At 33.5% G+C, this 13,552-nt stretch overlaps 1 pseudogene; it reads left to right on the top strand.

The window, feature by feature from the left end:
• Positions 1-1,020: 1,020 nt before the first annotated feature.
• On the top strand, positions 1,021-1,980 carry LOC100407601 (small nuclear ribonucleoprotein polypeptide B pseudogene; annotated as a pseudogene).
• Positions 1,981-13,552: the final 11,572 nt, after the last annotated feature.

Below are 13,552 nucleotides of genomic sequence, written 5' to 3'. Positions count from 1 at the left end.
ACGATAGCATGGCTTTATCTCAATAAACAAAATCAGGAAGGAGACTATGACTGCAAGAAAACAATGGAATCAGCAAAAACTACCTATTGTCCTATTATCCAACATAACTCAGACAGATAATTTTACTGTTCCATGCAATATAATGGATGTCACTTAATAAAATTTAGCTGTTACATAGTCTGGATTGAAGGGTGGAAATGGCATACTCATACATCTGGTCACTCATTAGGTATAGCCAAAAGATTGAGTCCAGCTGGGGTTGACAACAAAATAGCTGAATTTGGTCCCTTTAGTAAGGCAGCCCACAAAGTAGTCAGATAAGCTTACATGTTGGGTCAAGGTGCCAAGAGTAATCGTTTCAGTGAACGAGGTGAATGGCTTTATCTCAATAAACAAAATCAAGAAACATTCTGCCTACAGAATCTTTCACCAGCTGGCCCCCCATGTCCCCTGACTGTGTCTTCCTGTTGCTCACTACAAAAAAAAAGTATCTTTGATATTCTTTCACATTAATATATATAAATATACTTTAATTTTAAACAGTCTTCTGTTGTATGGAGATAATATAACTAGTTATCTATGAATAAGCCCATTGCACATTTTTTCCATTTTATAAATAATGCTGTAAGGAAAACTGTATTCATATATCTTAATGCAATTGTGCAAATTTATTTTTACAACACATCTTTTACAAGATAAATTGATGGAACTATGAATATGAATCCAACCTGGAAAAGTGGGTTATTTGTCAGATCTTCCTCCAAACAATTTATTTTTGCCCGCATTCCAACCAGAGACCTGTTCCCTCATATCTCCTTTATGATTTATTATTTTAAAACTTATTTTTTTTTACCAATTTATTGGTAAAAAGCAAGACAAAGTAGATTTTAATGATGTATCACTAATGGATAAACCAATAGTACATGGAGCCAACATGTCTTCCTCTTTCCCTTACTGCCTTTCATTCTCCCTCGTTTTTCTCCTGCTTTTTATTCACCAACTCTTTAAAACTTAGAGTTCGGTTAGATCTAACGAGGGACGGCGTACGCCTTAGATTACTTACTGTTTTTGAAGAATTTAACGCAAACATGGATATCAGACCAAATCATACAATTTATATCAACAATATGAATGACAAAATTAAAAAGGAAGAATTAAAGAGATCCCTCTATGCCCTGTTTTCTCAGTTTGGTCATGTCGTGGACATTGTGGCTTTGAAGACCATGAAGATGAGGGGGCAGGCCTTTGTCATCTTTAAGGAACTGGGCTCATCCACGAATGCTTTGAGACAGTTACAAGGATTTCCATTTTATGGTAAACCAATGCTAATACAGTATGCAAAAACAGATTCGGATATAATATCTAAAATGCGTGGCACTTTTGCTGACAAAGAGAAGAAAAAAGAAAAGAAAAAAGCCAAAACTGTGGAACAGACTGCAGCAACCACAAACAAGAAGCCTGGCCAGGGAACTCCAAATTCAGCCAATACCCAAGGAAATTCAACACCAAATCCTCAGGTCCCTGATTACCCTCCAAACTATATTTTATTCCTTAATAACTTACCAGAAGAGACTAATGAGATGATGTTATCCATGCTGTTTAATCAGTTCCCTGGCTTCAAGGAAGTACAACTGGTACCAGGGAGGCATGACATTGCTTTTGTTGAATTTGAAAATGATGGGCAGGCTGGAGCTGCCCGGGATGCTTTACAGGGATTTAAGATCACACCAGCCCATGCTATGAAGATCACCTATGCCAAGAAATAACATTTGGGATAGTCATCTTTAAAGGACTTGGTATTATGTGTTTGTTTTGGTAACATTTAGTTGGGTCATTTTAATAGTTAGAGATTAGGGGGAGTAAAGTGAAATTTCTGTGAAGAACTTAAACTAGTGTTTCTTTAGCCTTGGTGAACTATGAAATATGAAGGCCTTAATTTTGTACAATAAACTTTTATTTGTATTCTGTGTAAAAAAAAAAAAAAACTTAGAGTTCAACATATTACTTAATGGGTATAAATCATAATACTTGCGTTTTTTATATAATTATAATAAAAAAATCAAGAAACAGAATATGACTACGAAAGAAAAACCAATTGGCAAAAAGTCACCTCAGTGTGGAAATGCTGATTTGTTGAATTGGAGCTTTAAAATTCTATATGGCTAGAATCTTGATCCTGGAGCCGGATTTACCTTAGTGGGGAAGATACTATGAAATTGTTTCTTATTACAGCTTTATGGAATGAGAGACTAAACGAGGGCACATAAAATGTAGGGCTTTAAATCTCCATCATAAAAATAATACATTTTTCATTTCAGAGTCCACTAAGAATTAGAATTTACTTATTGTAATTTGTTTATTATCTTCATATGTGAGCAGAATCTAAAATCGTTAGCTAACTAGTAGAAGAAAATGAGATAAAAGAAAATAAACAGAAGGAAGAACTGACAAAAACATTGTTAATATTCATAAGTTGATATGGTTTGGATCTGTGTTCCCACTCAAATCTTATGTTCAGTTTTAATACTCAGTGTTGGAGGTGGGGCCTGGTGGAGGTGATTGGATCATGAGGGAAATTTCTAATGGTTTAAACACCACATCCCCAGGTGCTGCTCTCATGATAGTAAGTTCTCCTGAGACCTGGTCATTTAAAAGTACATAGCACCTCCCTGCTCTGTCTCTTGCTTCTGCTCCAGATCATGTGAAATGCTGGTGCCTGCTTTGCCTACAACTGTGATTGTAAGTTTCCTGAGGCCTCCCCAAAAGCCAAGCAGAGCAGATGCTCCCACGCTTCCTGTACAGCCTGCAAAACCATGAGCCAATTAAACCTCTTTTCTTCATAAATTACCCAGTCACAAGTATTTCCTTATATCAATACTAAAACAGACAAATACATAAGTTAATGTTTATAATGTTTAATTTCTAAACATTATAACACTTCATAAAATATACCCTGTCAGGACAGTGATGTGTAGTGGAGGTAAGAAGACGTGGGTTCTAACTTTGTACCCCAGCTCCCCCCAGATATAATTGCACAATTTTGTGCAAATCACTTCATTTGTTTTTTTTTTATAAGTTTATCTGTTAAAGATTTACCTTTCAAAAGAGAAGCTGTGGAACGAATGACCATAAAACTTAGTGGTAAAAATCCTACAATTCTGCTGTATCTGACAATGTGAGTCAGGACTTCCAGCAGAGCTCAGCTGGATAATTTTACTGTTCTGTGTAGAATAATGGATTGAGCCCAGCTAAGATTGCCAACGATACCTGAATGTGGCCCTTTCAGTATGGCAGCCACAAGGTAGTCAGGTAAGTTTACATGTTAGGTCAAGGAGCCAAGAATAATTATTTCAGTGAACAAGGTGAATGTTGTGTGACATTTTATAACCTAGCATCATACTCTATTTGATTTAAATAGTCCCAGCCATGCACCTATTCAAGTGCAGAGGGTATAGACATGAATATTCATAAAAGCAGTTTCAAATAATTCACTACCATATTTAAAACCACTAGGGTTTATTGCCCTGGTCACAAAATTATTGGTATTCCTTTATGGTGCAAAAAACATAAAAAGTCTCTCTATTATTATATAAGGCTTAGATTCAAGGTCCAGCATCCCATCAGCAAAGTCAGATCTAGCTTCATAAGAAATGCCTTGCATTCTTTTCCTCAAGTATAAAGTTGCTTTTAGTCTGAAGACCAGTGAACTAAAGAGACAAACCCTCCCACCCCCACGTCCAGAGATGAGAAAAGCATAGGATAACTAAAGTAAACACTCTTCTTCCATAAGGGAAAGAATGAAAAACACACAGCCATCACTGTGCCATGGCAATTCTTAAAGACGTCCTGGCACATGTTTACATTGCCTTGATTAGCGCTCAGTCCTGATCCTATATGTCATTCTTGGCTTTTTTCTTGCCCCCTGAAAACTTCCTTTTCCATATAGTGTACCCTCGTAAATAAACACATTTCCCTTAACGTCCAGTTTTCTTATACTACTAACTGCCTATAGATTTTGGAATATCTAATGGCCTCCTTAAATACTGTTTACTCTTCTGTCTCTTTCAGTTTATGTTACTGTAATTTTTTTAAACAAAAGCTTCATGAGCTTCTTGCATGTCAGTTCTCAATCTAGTCCATTTGCCAAAAAAAACACATGGACAAATCTTTTTGAGATACAACCTTCTTTGTCTTGGTTTCCCTATGAGATTGTCATTTATGCCCTGAAGAATCTGAAGATCCATTGTCTATCCTAAAGCATCCAAGTGACATGCTCTTAGAGGCCTCTTTTTCTTTTGGTAACTGCCAATGTATATGAGATACAGCATTAGATCCTTCAGAAGTCATAACAAAAGATCTCATAGCCACAGCCTGGATTCATTAAGGCTGTGCTCCACTGGCAATGCCCTATAGTTATTTGATCTTTACTCAGAGGCTGTGTCTTATTTGAGAATGACTCCTTGATTGGAAAGTTTCTCTTAAGCCCCTTACATATACTCCATATTGTACTAGATCAAACAGTCTCTTACTTAGCACATTTCTTTTTTTTTTTCTCATTTTATCATAGACAGCAGGAAGAAACCAGGTGGCATCTTCAACACTTTGCCCAGAAATCATTTTAACTAGATTATCAAGTTCATTAAGTACCTTTTATATTTTCTAGGTTACTTCAGGTGACAGTATTATGAACTTTAAGCCAACTCCCAGTATTTTCTATTTATTTCAATATCCGTTAATCTTTTCAAACTAGTCACTTCAGTGCTTATCAGATTTTTACCCAATACCCTGTTCCCAAGTAAAGCCACAGTTTAGATTTTGTAATGGTAGCACCTCACTGTAAGATACTAAACTGTGTTTATCTATTCATGCATTTTAAAAAACCTACCCAAAACTGAACTGACTAAAACAACAATAAATTTAGTTTATCTTATAATTTTGTGAATCAATAATTCAGCAGCATCCAAATGGTTAATTGCTCTCTTTCATGTAGTGTTGACTGATCATTCAAGGGTATTCAGCTGACAGATGGGTTGGAATGAAAAGTACAGAACTATTTCTGTCACATGATGGTTCATTGGAATGGCTGGAAGGCCAACTTCACCTTGAATCATCAAGAAGAATCTCCACAGGTAACAACCTCTCCAGTATGGCAAAATAGCAAGTCCCTCAGAGCAGTGGGACTCTCATGGGGTGCCTCACACCTTTAAGAGCAATGGTTCCAGCTATCATCCCTATTATCCAAGAGTTGATAGGGATAAAATATATTTTTAGTCTTGATTTTAATATGCCAACATTGAGCTGGATGATAAGTAACATAAATTTTGTTTTGAAAAATCTGGTTCAAAAACAATAACAATTTAGCATGATTATGAAATAAAAACATTTTAACTTCTCATAAGTTTTAAACACAGACTGTGGAAGCATTAAATAGTCTACTACATTTATTTTTTTAAAGATTTAATTTCAAGCAGGTAAAAAAATTTATAGCTGAAGTTGGATGGAAAATATCTAAAAATATTAAAATGACAGTATTACTTATAATCTCCTGCCATGAAACATAATTTTCTCCACAAAGGTTTACAAATAAAACTGAAAAACATCATTCTTAAAGTGGTGTTTTTATTTAATTTGTTTTCGTAATATGAAAAAAAAAATTACTGCCAGAGAAGATGCTTTTAATGTAAGTCACTCTTTATGGTAATCCTACGAAACTCAATAAACAATTTTCCCTTCTTGATTTGGTTCCATGTGGTAGCTGTAATAATAAAACCATAGAAATGGGAATAATTCTAGGGATCATTTGGACTAAATCCTTTCAGCCACAGATGAAAGAACTGAGCCCTACGGAGACTACGAAGCTTGTTCAAGATCTCTTAACTGGTTAATGGGCAGAGTCGAGGACGTTTTCTATGACCATGGTACTAACAGCTATGATGGCACCCTTGAGAGAAATAAGCTCCTCCAATGATATGGCAATTCCCTTGCAGTTTGTGAGTTCATTAATTTTCTGTAAAAACCCTTTCTTCATCTGTTGTACATAATTTTTAGACCATCCTCACTGACTTGAAACAAACTCTGATCAAGCTGAACTAGCAAAATTTTACTCTTTTATTATAGTTAAATAGAACAACAACAGATAACTGTGAATATATTTCTAAAAATAGTGAGGAACTGCTAAATTTTAAAAATAAATTCATCGCTTTATTTCTTATATCCAGTTTCAAGAATTACAGATTTTCTACGTGAGAAACTGAAGTCTCTTTGCCTTTCCCCTCAAATTTGGAAATATTTTCTAAACCACTCTGAAATATAAGCATGCCACTTGAGATTGAATACATCCAGTGAAAAGGTGTTTATTAGTTCTGAGAAAAAAGAAATCTAATCATTATTATATAATATTAGCAATCATTATTGCAATTATATATATAATTTACTGTAATGCATTATAATGTATTGTAATGAATACAATAATACCTTATAATAAATGTTATTTATTTTGCAAACATTATTATGCCCTACCTTATAAAAACCAGTAACTGTTACTAAACTCTCTCTATAGATACTTACACTGATTTATCTATCTATTTATCATCTATCTACCTATTCATATCCATCCTGGTTTGGTCTATATGCTATCATAAAATATACTTGCATACTCTTTTAGAAGGACATCTTCAGATATTTGAGGGCACATACCAAGTTGTGACTAAGCGTTTCATAATTTAAATATTCACAGATTTTTCAACTGGCAAACAATCTAAAATAAGAACATGCAGGTGGAGTAAGGATGGACTACACTGGACACCCAGCTAAGCAGACAGAATTTATGTACTTTGTCTGATTAGCCTCTAGTCTATTTCTCTCTACTTCTCTCATACAGTGCATGTATCACTTATCTTTTTGCATTTCCTTTTTGTTTTAAATACCTTTATACCATGTGTATAGTTATATTAAGTCAAGATTGTTTAATGAAATTCATTGGGGATATTTTTCAATACAAGATTTGAATAATAAGGATTTTTAAAATTCTTATGGTTAGGTGATACGCTTCAAGACAGAAAGATCCCACAGAATTATAAATTACTTGACTAAGTGAAGTTATTGTGAATAAACAGTTCCAAACTAAAGACAAAGCTTGCATTTGTAAGACCACTTCTAATCACTTTTGAATTTTTAAAAATAAGTGGGTTTTAATTTTGATGAAAAAAAGTAATTTGAATTGAGAAAGATAATGCAGTCTTCTCTAAACACATAGATGTAATTATCTATAAAAGTTATTTCTTTTCATTTTCTTTTCTGTTTTTTGAGACAGAATCTCACCCTTTTACCCAGGCTGGAGTGTAGTGGCACAATTTCAGCTCACTGCAACTCTGCCTCTTGGGTTCAAGCGATTCTCTGGCCTCAGGCTCCCAAAAAACTGAGACTTACAGTACATCCTCCCCCAACCACATCCAGCTGATTTTTGTATTTTTAGTAGAGATGGGGTTTCACCATGTTGGCCAGGCTAGTCTTGAACTCCTGACCTTAGATGATCCACCCACTTCGGGCTCCCAAAATGATTACTGGTGTGAGCCACAGCACCCGGCCAAAAGTTATTTCTTTAAATGAGGTATGATGTGTACCCATTGCTTGCTCCCGTAATGCTACCAGCATGAATCCAGTAATAGTAAGGCCTTCAGTTACAATGTGTGCAGTGTGCTTTTCCATGTCAACTACATTCAATTTCAGTGTATATATACTTTATATCGTTTCTTACATGCTTAGGAGTTATTTGTCTATGGACTTGTATTATCACATACTGAAAATTACAGATGAAGATTCTGTTTTATATATCTTGGTAGCTAGTCAGATGAACCTAATCAAATGAAAAGCAGATCACTCAAATGAATCATTGAATTCAATTATTAACACTTTTATATTACTTACAGTCATTTTTAAGATCTGTTGCCTAGGAGTAGACTCCATTTGAGATCTGACAACTGTATGGTATAATTCTCTACCTCAAAATCTCAAGTACGTAATTTGTTTCACTGCCATAAAGTTAATGTGACTGTATGGCATTTTTAGTGGTTTTTGAATCGCCGTTATGTTATTCATAGTTAACTAAAACTGAAGGCTTTTTAAATGTCTTTTCATTATATGTTTAACATTTTTTAAAAATATTAAATATAATACTTTAATTCACCCAAACGTAATTTTTGTTCTTGGTTTTTATAATGATATAACTTTCTGTTTAATTTTCTTTCATTCTCCATCAAATATTTCTAAGTTTTAAAGCTTTTATTTATCTTTTAAAATTTGAAAGCTATTAACTGCAGAAACCATGTCTATCAGAGATGAGGGTTCTCTTGCATTGGTCACATGCAAATTTATTTGAGATAGAGTTTGACTCTCAAGAATTTGCTTTATAAAGTGCTGTATACATCAGGCATTCTATAATAAATGTTTGGTCCTAGAATACTGAATTTTTATAAATGTCAGATCAGAGTGAAAAATAATATAGTAATTTGTGACTGAATTAGAACATGAGTTGTAAATTTTTTAATTCTGTGCTGAGATGCTCAGAGACATGTAATTCTGGTTTATCTTTTAAATTTCATAGTTTTCTTTTGTAAATACAAATGAATACTTATCTTCCTTATTCCATGCACATTGCATGGACAGAAAAGTTAGATATACTTATTGAATTTATGTAAAGTATACTGTATTCAAAGTCTTAGTGATAAGTAATTCTGATATCAATTTCAGTATATGAAGAAAAACATGAATATATCTACGAGACTTCAAGCTTCATAATACATATTTTGGACAAGCTACATATTTTTGTAAGTACCCTTCTTCAATGGTATTTGCTGAATAGATTCCCAAGTAGCACTTACATTTGTTTGATTTTTCCATTAGAGATATATTTGTTCATTTTTCCATACACATTAACAACTTAAAATTTAATACGAATTTTATTCACCAGCTCCCCACAAAATAAATGCAAGATCATTTTACTGTTGCATCCCCACAATTCTATAATAATGATACCATTACGAAGATAGCTCTCCTTCTCATAACTGTGAGTCATTCTCAAATTTTCTTTTTTTAGCCAGTTACGATAAGATGGTGGGAAAACATTTTACCATAAATTCTAGTAGATTAGAAAAAACACTGTAAGTTTCAGGGAAACTATTCCTAAAATGTGTAACTGTTACGTTAGTGTACATTTCTTTTCTACCATTGTGACTATTCTCTTTGCTTGACTTTACATATCTATATACTAAGAAGCTGAAAAGCATATGTCTTCCTTTTCACTTATTTTTATTGGTTGAGAAAGACACTGATACTGCTTTGATGACATTCCCTTTCTATATAAAGGGAATGTTAATTTGGATCTGTTAAAAGAATTAACTCCTGCTCAGTTAGAAACTTTAGTAATAAAGCTACATTTCTATTTTAAGTTATATACATTAGATTAGGCCGAATTAGTGAGGAGCAAAGACAGGAAGCCAGGCCGTTCCTGGTATTATGATTGATTATACAAATTAGAATCTTATGGAACTACTTGATCGCGTATTTCACTAAATCTACCTTCTCATTTCTGTTTCTGTATGTGTAACAGTTCTAAATGACATACATGCACTATTAACAATCCTCATTGCTCTTTCATAATTGTGGCTGTTCTATGTAATCTACTTCTCTAGTTCTTAAGACTTGGCTCAGGGATTACTTCCTCCAGAAAGCCCTATGTGGCTGGCATATGTGGATAACATATGGAATTCCATTGCACCCTTGTTTTTTCTGTTGTAGCATTATTTCAGTCTATTGTGATGTATTTATTTTTCTGTATTCTTTCCCCTCCACTGTTATACTATGGATACCTTCAAAGGAGGATTAAGACTTCTTTCTATAATCTTCTTTTTATCTCCTACATTTAACTCAAACCTATATTACTTGGGATACAAGAAAACCATATATCCAGTGCAATTTGTTCAACTTTACCAACTTTCATATCAGTAGCATCCTATCCTGCTGATTCACTCTTGGAAATCTTTCCTTCCTTTGGATTCTTTGGCACTAGGTTTTTCCAGTGTTCTTTTACCATCTCTCTCTTCTTACTTACCTTCATTTGCTGCTGCTTCCTCCTCCAACAGATTACATTTATTTAATCCATTGGTTTATCACTCCTGCAGGTTCTATGAATTCAGAGGCAAAAGGTAATAATGAAGACTTTTTTTTTAAAGGGTCTTTATAATCTTTCTCCTTACACTATCTCTGTCTCCAGATCCCCTTATTAGTGTCTGCGGTTTTCAATATTATATATGTTTTAGAGACTTTGGTGCCAGACCCCAATTCTGAAATTAAAATGATATATCTAACTTCCTATATTATTTCTGCATATAAACAGCACCATGAGGATATCTAAAACTAAATTTATTATTTTATTAGAAATTACTCTATTACAGATAGAATGAAATATACATTTTATTTTTTATTAAAATAAGCTTGAATTATTTGAAAAGACTCGTCATAATGAAAAAAGATCCTAAATTTGTATTCTGGGCCTAAACAAGCTCTGTCAGTAGCTGACTTAACCCTGGAGACCTCTCTGAATTTTACCTTAATTGCCTAGAAAATACTTATATCTCATCTAAGATATAAAAATTCTTAGCTTCTATGATCCTAAGGACTATTGTATTAATATTGTAATAGCATTTGGGGAAAAAACCCTGAAAATAAAACCACAGAATCTTTGAATTTAGATGACTTTATCCAGGCCTGTCCATCAAACGATTTTGAGGTTGCATTGTTGCTTCCTCTTTTCTGTTGTTTGATCTTTCAGTGTATGCTTCCTTGACTTTCAATCTTGTCTCCATTCTAAATCCACAGAATAAAACAGGGAAATCTGACTTGCTACTAATTTTCGTGAATCTACTATAGTTGCTATTATCATTAGCAATTATTATTGTTTATTACTTATTACTAGCAATCTAAGAAGACAGGCCCGACACTTATTTCTTTCTAGTACAAAGTTAACTTGGCATTTAATGGAAAATATTTCCTTGAACCTACTGTTTGCACATGATTTCTAAGCATGGGTTTCATTGCTTCAAGTACTTTTAGAAGAGAATATGTCATTTTTCTTTACTATCATTTAGTGTTGAAACTTATCAACACATAAATATCCACTTTTCCCCAACAGTTAATATTAAACATTTGTATTTTGTTTCCCCAGAAATAATTACACAGAAACAATCAGATTTAGATTTATTGGGAATAAATACTAACCCCCCCCAAAAATGATGTACTGGATAGCCTAATAGTAGCCTTAGACATCGGTTTAGAAAGATAGATCTGACCAAGTGGTTAGAATGTTATATTACATTTTAGAGATCTATAGTCCTCTTGATGAGACGCAATATATGCTTTCATTGCTGTTTATATTTAGTTCTACTGTTATTCCTTCACTTTGAACCTAAGAAATTAGGAACTCCTTTTCAGATTTTTCTGAACTCTTGTTCAGAAAAAGGAACAGTAAAAGAAGTCTGTGAACGACAATCAATTTCATCATAAAGGCCAAGTTTCTACTTTTTTGTTTTGTATTTTAAGATTTACTATTCCAATTTTACATCTTGAAGTTAATGAAAATTTATTTACTGAAAAGAACTTCATTAGCTAATTGTATAAGTTAAATCTTAGCTGTAATAAATGAAATTTTCAGACAGTGTATATGTAAGATTAATTTTAAAAGCCTATGTAGTAAGCTTATATACATATAGTAATACTTATATAATACTTAACAGTATTATATTGTTCACTTACAAATTTCTTAAGAAGGTAGATCTCATGGTAAATGTTTTTTCTATGATAAAAAACTTTTAAAACTTACCTCCATAAAAAAGTCATCTACATGTGTAGATGCATTTACTTATATGTGTGGGGGGGGCATATATATATGTATATGTGTGTGTGTATATATATATACTTCCCTCTCTCTCTGTATGTATATATATACATCCCTCCCTCTCTCTCTCTCTCTCAATGTATATATGTGTGTGTGTCTATATATATGTATGTATATATACATACAGAGAGAGAGGGGGGAGGGATGTATTTTCTCCTCCTAATCACATAATAAAAATTCCAAGTGGCTGGAATAGTATGTATATATATTTTGTAATATGCATGTGTATATACATATACACACATATGTATAACTTAGTATATGCAAATAGATGATATGACATGCACATAATATATACAGTTGCAAGTAAAACACCTGTTAAATTAAACTACCCAAAGTAAAACTAATAAAAACAGAGATCCTGAGAAAAAAGCCTAGCTTATTTGCTCTTGCAATCAGCCCTTATAAGCTTAAAGTCTTTGGAACAGATTGTGTTTACCTAGAGATTAATTACCTTTTTAAGTCTTACTTATGTTATCATGTTAATATTGTCTTTATTACTGATAATTATTTTTGTGTCATCTATAAAACTCTAATAATGTATGTTTTTCTGATTTGTTCTAGTTATAAAACTGAGCTTAGGAGGGTAATTAAGAATATTTGTATTTGAGAGGTTTAAGTTTTACTGTTAATCAGATTATTTATGTAATGTTTTCCAAAGGAAAGGAACTCTACATAATAAACTAGTCAAAATGAAGTTAAATTCTCTAGTGATGCTTTCATTCTTGTTAATTGTCTTCCATGAGCTATAAAATCTACCTAGCAGTTATCACAGTTGTGTCATTGATGATCAAAAATTCAAGAGAGACTAGAAGATTATAATGAATTCTTACAATTTTATGTTGTCTTGGCATCTGTTTTGCATACAAGTTTAACTTCCATATATCAGAAGCAAGGTTCAGTCACCCTTGACACATTTCCAGGTCTGCACCACACACCACACATAAATGACTCAAGCCAGTGGCCAGAGATAAGAAATAGCAGCATCTCTTCTGTCTAGCATACTATGCTCCAGGCTTTCCTTCTGCTTTCTTCAAAGGGACCCTTCAAGCATTTGCCCATGAACTTTAAGTGACTTGCACCAAGTTCACTTATACATATTGCTAATTGTCACATTCTCTTTCTTCTCTCTCTCTTTCTGCACTCCTGTGACTGGAGATAGAGGACTAATCTCCTGACTCACTGCACCCTACTTGCCCAGGATCTGTAAGTAAAATTCTTTGGGCTTGTTTTCTATTGTGGTAGTATATTGAATCTGCACCTTTCATGGGAAATACTAAGGGCTGCCCCAGGTCAGGTTTTCTGAAGGATGGGGATGCGAGGAGGGGAAACCCAAGGTTGGGCTTGCAGCACCAGAGTGATGGTGAGACACAGGTCAGACAAGAGCCACAAGAGCACTGGCCAGTGTAACCAAGTTTTCTGTGTGGGGGTCACTGGTTAAGAATTGGACAACTAGGTATTTGCTTATAAAAATTAGCACATTTTACTTCTTTATTCTTAATTATTTATTTATTTCTTTATACAAATAAGCAAATATGCAACATTTGTTATTTATTTATACAAATAAACAAATTACCTGGCCCTCCCCCAGGTTAAAGAAGA

This window comes from Callithrix jacchus, chromosome 1 (genome assembly GCF_049354715.1).
Source record: "Callithrix jacchus isolate 240 chromosome 1, calJac240_pri, whole genome shotgun sequence".
Lineage (NCBI taxonomy): Eukaryota > Metazoa > Chordata > Mammalia > Primates > Cebidae > Callithrix > Callithrix jacchus.
The sequence above is the reverse complement of the archived record's forward strand: the minus strand, read 5'-3'. Positions and strand labels throughout refer to the sequence as shown.